This window comes from Arachis ipaensis, chromosome B6 (genome assembly GCF_059453495.1).
Source record: "Arachis ipaensis isolate K30076 ecotype BB chromosome B6, ASM5945349v1, whole genome shotgun sequence".
Classification (NCBI taxonomy): Eukaryota; Viridiplantae; Streptophyta; class Magnoliopsida; order Fabales; family Fabaceae; genus Arachis; species Arachis ipaensis.
The window spans coordinates 9,878,575-9,884,779 of record NC_142441.1 but is presented as its reverse complement, the minus strand read 5'-3'; positions in this window follow the sequence as shown (position 1 = coordinate 9,884,779).

Sequence of the window (6,205 nt, the reverse complement as noted above, 5' to 3'; positions counted from 1 at the left end):
TTCATCAACTTTTTTGGTCTAGGAACACATACATATAGGATGATCGAAGTCAAGTTACCTTTAAAGTGGGTGATGGGGAGTTTAAAGATGAATGAAGCAAGGGTAGATTCCTCTGCATCTATGCATGTTACTTATCCAACAAGAAAATTTGACCTATATCTACCAGCTCTCCCTGCAATAATATGCATTCAAAAACTCCAGAATAAAATAAGATTCAAATATCCAAGTCTCCAAATTTGAATAGAATATAAAAATATAATTTGATTAATTTCTAATAACATAACATAAAGTACAATTCTTTACTTTATTTTTTTTTCTTTTTTTCAAAATCGTGTCTATCTACTTAGTTGAATCTTGTGTTACTTGTAATCTGTTTTATTTCAGATACAGTCAGGTCCCGAAATTCAAAACCATCAAACTTCTTCAAGGTTGAAAATATGATCCTAGATATGTTTAAATTAAGACCTATTCCGATGGGATCACTGGCCACTAGAACATCAAACTCGCTTGTTAAATCATTGAACATGCTTGCCTGAAGTCCTAATTAAAATTTCAACTCAGAAAATTCTTAAGGGTTGACATCCAAATACAATCCATTATAAATAACATTGGAGCACAACTGATTTTGGCTAGCATGATATTTATTGTCAATTATTGACACACGTGAAGTTTTCCAAACAAGGAAACAAATAGCATAAATTTTTGTATGGAAAGAGTAAAACTTGAAATTCAAATATCAGATTTCCATGAAACAAGTGAAAGTCAACAAGAGAATTAAAACTTAGGTAAGAGTCTACACCTGCCTTGTTCGAGTTGCTGGTGGCAACGAACCATATACTACTGAACAAAGATGCTTTCCTTGATTCTCAATTTTCTTCTGAACAATATGAATGCCAACTTTTACTAGTTAGTCCATTGTGTATATAAGACAAGCGAATGAAATATGTAAGTAAATTCACAAAAAAAAATTATGATATAAAAATTGTAAGATCTCACCTTTAATTTGTAAATGTCTCAACGTGAAAAGGTTACAATGCAATCACCATTTCTTATATTAGAATAGGATCCAAGAGGGACCTTCAACGACACTAAGGGTGATAACCTCTCATAATAGTGAACCTGCAGCACACATGAAGGAGAAAATTCTATCAATCAATAATTACCAAAATGGAAAAACCATAGGAATGAAAATAGCAATAACTATAATCAGTCTACTGGCTTGGCTCTCATTGCTTACTGCCACCACCACTAATATAAAAGAAGAAAAGGAAATGATTGCTTGTTTGGTCTAGGCGATGTTTTTCTGATACCTCAACATCATCACCAGTAACTTTCAATATCTCTTGATTCAAGGTTCTGAAAACCGAACTGGTCATCGAATCGCTCTAGCTATTGGTTCATTGATTTATTGGTTTAATCGGTTCAATCGTAGTCCAACCAGAATAACCATTTTATAATAAAATAACAAATAAAATATAAATAGACATACTAAAACATAATTATAGTCTAATATAAACTTTAAAATATCATCCAAATTAAATATACTACATCAACCACAATATTATAATATCATCCAAATACAAATTCAAGAGTCAAATAACAATAACAAAATAAAAAATATTTTAGGTATTATAATAAAAACAATAAATGAATGCTGATATATTTCTTTACAGTTGACAATCTAGAGTCGAGGATAAAAAAACATTCATTCAAGATTAGATAAAAATGCTTATGAACATCATTAGAAAGTTACTTCTTTGTAATTCTCCACCTATCGATTATTATATATTGATGGTTATCAGTGGCTAAGAGAAGGGGGTTGAATCTTAGCTTCCTTTTCTTGTGAATATTACTTTTTGTATTTTCAAAAAAATTTAGGAGATATTTTTGCTTTTGTCTCGTGATGAGTTGAGAGACACTTTATTTTTGTCTCCTGGGTAATAGAACCAGAAGTGAAGTAGTGAAGAAGAAGTGACACACAGATGTATCCTAGTTCAGCTACCTAGTGCAATGTAGCCTACATCCAGTCTCCATCACAATTATGATGGGTTTTTACTAACTTTTCCAACACATTACATACACCAATGTTTCCTTAGGATTTATCCAATCCTATCTAGGACAAATCCAGATTCTAACCCAATCTAAATTTGACTAGACCTCAATCTAGCTTTCAACAGCAAAGTGCTAACCCAACTTGCAAGCAAATTCTCACAGGATCATGACTCAAAATAGAAAGATGTACAAAAAAAATCTGAAATATCTTATGGCTTTTTCTTCAAGTTTAACTCACTGCCTTTTACCTCTTATTGGTTTTTTCTTACAAATCTCACCATGTTTGCCTTTTTCAATGAGACTCAGACAGATTAAACTGAGAAAAGAAATATTAAATGAATAACATGAAGGAGAAGAACTCAACAAGCTTAGAAAGCTAGGAGAACCAAACTCTGTGCTTTGTTCTTACTCTCTTACCTTCAACCCTTGGCCATTCACCCTTATTATAGAAGAGTGAACTTCCAAGGTTGAAGCTAGTTCAAGGTTCATAATGTCTTCTTCACCTTCATAGAGCTTGCAGCAGCATCGTCAGTGAGGAGAGAGAAATCCGAATCTGTTGTATGCAACTTGCCCATTCTCTCTCATCCTTTTTCTTCAAGCTTCTTCAATCTTGTCCGTAGAGCTTTGCTTTGACTCCAAGTTTTATTTTTGAGCATTGATAAGCTTCTGGCCATAGTTGACTTCGTTTTCTTCATTGATTCTTGTTCTGTTCTTAGTGCTTGGCTGATTTCTCCTTGGTTCCTTGGTGAAGCACGAAAGGAGAAAGAAACTTTTTGATGTGTTCTGACTGAGGAGTGACTAGCTTCTTGGTTGTAGCCCTTTCTTCTTGCTTGGATTTGGAAACACACCTTTTGTCCTTCAACCTACCATATCTTCTGCACTTTTCTTTTCTTTCTTTCTTCCTTGTTGAGTGACGTGACCGAAATGAAAAGAGAGAGGAGAGAGATGAGAGGACTTTTGGCTTTCGGTGGAAGCTAAGTAGGATTAAAGTGATTTAAACTTGGGATTCATGTATGGGAGTAGGTAACCATATGAGGCTTGAAGAATTTTGGACTCATTTCCTTATTTTCTCATATTTGGTTCATAAACTTGTGATAGGGCTTGGCTTTAGTTCTGATGGACCACAATGTATGGGCTTGATTATTTTCCTACACACAAGCACAACATAATCATATAAACAATTAATAATTCTCTAATAATATTTGTTCATCATTTTAATCAAATATTAGTTTTCCAAACTCAACATATATAGACACATTCAGTTAGCACAACATAGAACAGGTACCACTGAATTACAATTAAGACTAATGTTAGTAGACACAATTGTGCTTTCGCGACTAGGATGATTCATTTGTTCCCTGGTTATCTATGCTTCATGAAGAAGATCAAACACTTCAACGGTTGACACCATTGTGCTTCCATCAAAGCCACCAAGTGCATGCCTACAAAGTGAATGGATAAGTTCATAATAGTGCAAAATTAGTCACATAGGTTGTTACTGGGAAAGAAACTAGTGCAAGTTTTAATCTAGGAATTAAGAAATGCATAACTGGCAAAATTCACATGTTGAATTAACTAAACAATCTAAGCACAATTAAGCTCAAAGCATAGTTTTAATTGACTTAATTGAACACAAAAAACCACAATAGTTCACAGCAAAGCACAAAAAAACACACCACAACAGCGAAGAAGACAACAACCACCTAACAATCTCAAAAATCACAATAACAATTTTACAAATTAGCAAAAATACAGCCCAACAATCTCAAAGACAAACAATAGGTACACAACAATATAATAGCAAATCCAACCAACAATCTCAATCTCAAAAATCACAACTACAACAATTTAGATAATTAGCAAATTAACAATTTAGCAAAAACATAGCAACTCAATAATCTCAAGAACAACAATAGGTACACAACAACAAAAATTTATTGAATTTAGCAAATAAGCAAGAACAAGACCTAAATAGAAAATTCAACAACCCAATAAAAAACAAGAACAATCCCAATCTCAATCCAGCAAATTCAAACACAGCAACCCAACAATTTAGCAAAATAACAACGTAACAAGATCAATAACAGAAAATTATAGTAAAAAAATAATAAACACAACAGAACAACGCGGTGGAAAGAGGTGGACACAGCAAAACTAGATTAGAGTTCAGTTCATAGTTCACAGAAAAATAAAAAATCACAATTCACAGTTCACAGAACTTTACAGTAATGAAAAATTATTCAATACATTTTAAAAAATTTCCTAGAAGCTAAATTCCTTGAACAGAGCACTCAAGAGGGAGACACTAAGACAATGAGCACCTTCAAACGGGCTTTGAACGGGACAGTGGCTGCAGTGGAATAGAGCTAGCACCGACGGGACTGTGGCTGCGCGACGGAAGCTTCCACGTTCACACGGTGGTTGTGCGATGTAGGGGAAGGAAGGTTGCGATGGAAGGGAAGTGAGGGAGAAGGCGGTGGCTGGACGGATGTGAGGGAGGACCTGAAGCTCGATGAGAGGAGCTCTGGACCGAGTGTGAGAGAGGCACAGAGCGCGTTCATTTTAAATTTTAATTTTAGGTTTTTGATTATTTTATATTTTTTTATTTATATGAGATCAATTTTTATCGGTTCAACTAATGACTTATTGGTTGAACTAATGAATCAATGAACTAATAGTCTGACTAATTCGACCACCAAGTCGGTTTTGACAAGTATGCTAAATATAAATATTTTTTGGTGACTTGCTAAATATAAATATAATTTGACCATATAATTTATAACATTTAATTATATTTATAAAATTTGATTAAAAATATAAATTTATTAGTATAAATTTACTACCGTGTAATAAACAAATTAAATTATTACGAGATCTAAAAATAATAATTAATAATAATAAATTATAATTACACTTTTGATTATTTCGATATTTAAGTTATTTTATTTTGGATGAAAAATTAAATGAGTAAAAGTCAGCATATTAATTACCTCATTCCAATGACTTAATTAATTATAGATAGATAAATTATTTATAGTTTCGCTACACATTAAATTCATTCACACAACATGTACGTGAAATTACGTCATTTTTATCCGTGTTTCTTCTTCGTATTTTTTTGTACACCTCATTTTCTTTCTTTTATTGGTGTTGTTGTTGCTGCGTTTTATTTTTATTTTTTTTCTCCTCATCTTGCTCATCTGATATTATCTTTTTTGTTTATTTTTTCTTCTGTTTTTTATTTTATTTCTCTTAAAAGAGTAAAACAAAAAGAATTATGAGAAATAAAATAAAAAAATGAAGATGAAAAAGGAAAAAAAGTAACAGAAGATGTGAGAGAGGAAAAGGAAAAGTTTTGAATTATACAAAATTTATCAGAACAAAAAAACCAAAATTTCTTAATAATTTCTAAGCTTTGACTCCGAAATTTTGCTAGAAACACAATATTGCTGTTGAAGTTCAATTTTTCGTTACGTTATAGCAACAAAATAAAACCGTTCTCTTTGACTATTTTAAAGAATGGTTTTATAACTATTCTATCATTTTTTATTAAAAAATAATTTTCTAATATTGTTTAAATAATTTAACAAATATTATTTATAGAAAAATAAATTTAAAACAAATATTAGTTTTTGTTTCATTCAATTATCGCTCTAAAATTTAACATATAATTTTTTTTACACTTAAAGAAAAACCCGTATAAATAATCAAAGCCCTAACGCAGACTTCCCACTCGTTCCTTTTCTCTCCCTCTAGCGAGCCCTAACCCGCCACCATAACCCACCATTCATCATCTTACGTTAGCCATCATCCCAGAACTTCACGCAGCCTTCACCATACCATCAAGCCCCAACCCACCGTCGAAGGAAGCAGTTCGTGGTGCGCCATCACTGCATCTCTGACTCTCTCCTTGTCGCGCATACGTGGGACGTCTCTGCATCTCTCATCGCCGCGTACGTGGGTCGTGTCTGGCTCTCTCCTTGCCGCGTACGTTGGTCGTCTCTGCCTCTCTCATCGCCGCATATGTGGGTTGTCTCTATCTTTCTCCTCTTCTCGGTGTGTGTGGTCGTTGTTGGTTCTCTCCTCTCCATGGCTGCTTCTCCGCTCTTCACAGTGTGTGGTCTACCCCTGTCATCGTTGCTGCTTTTGAATC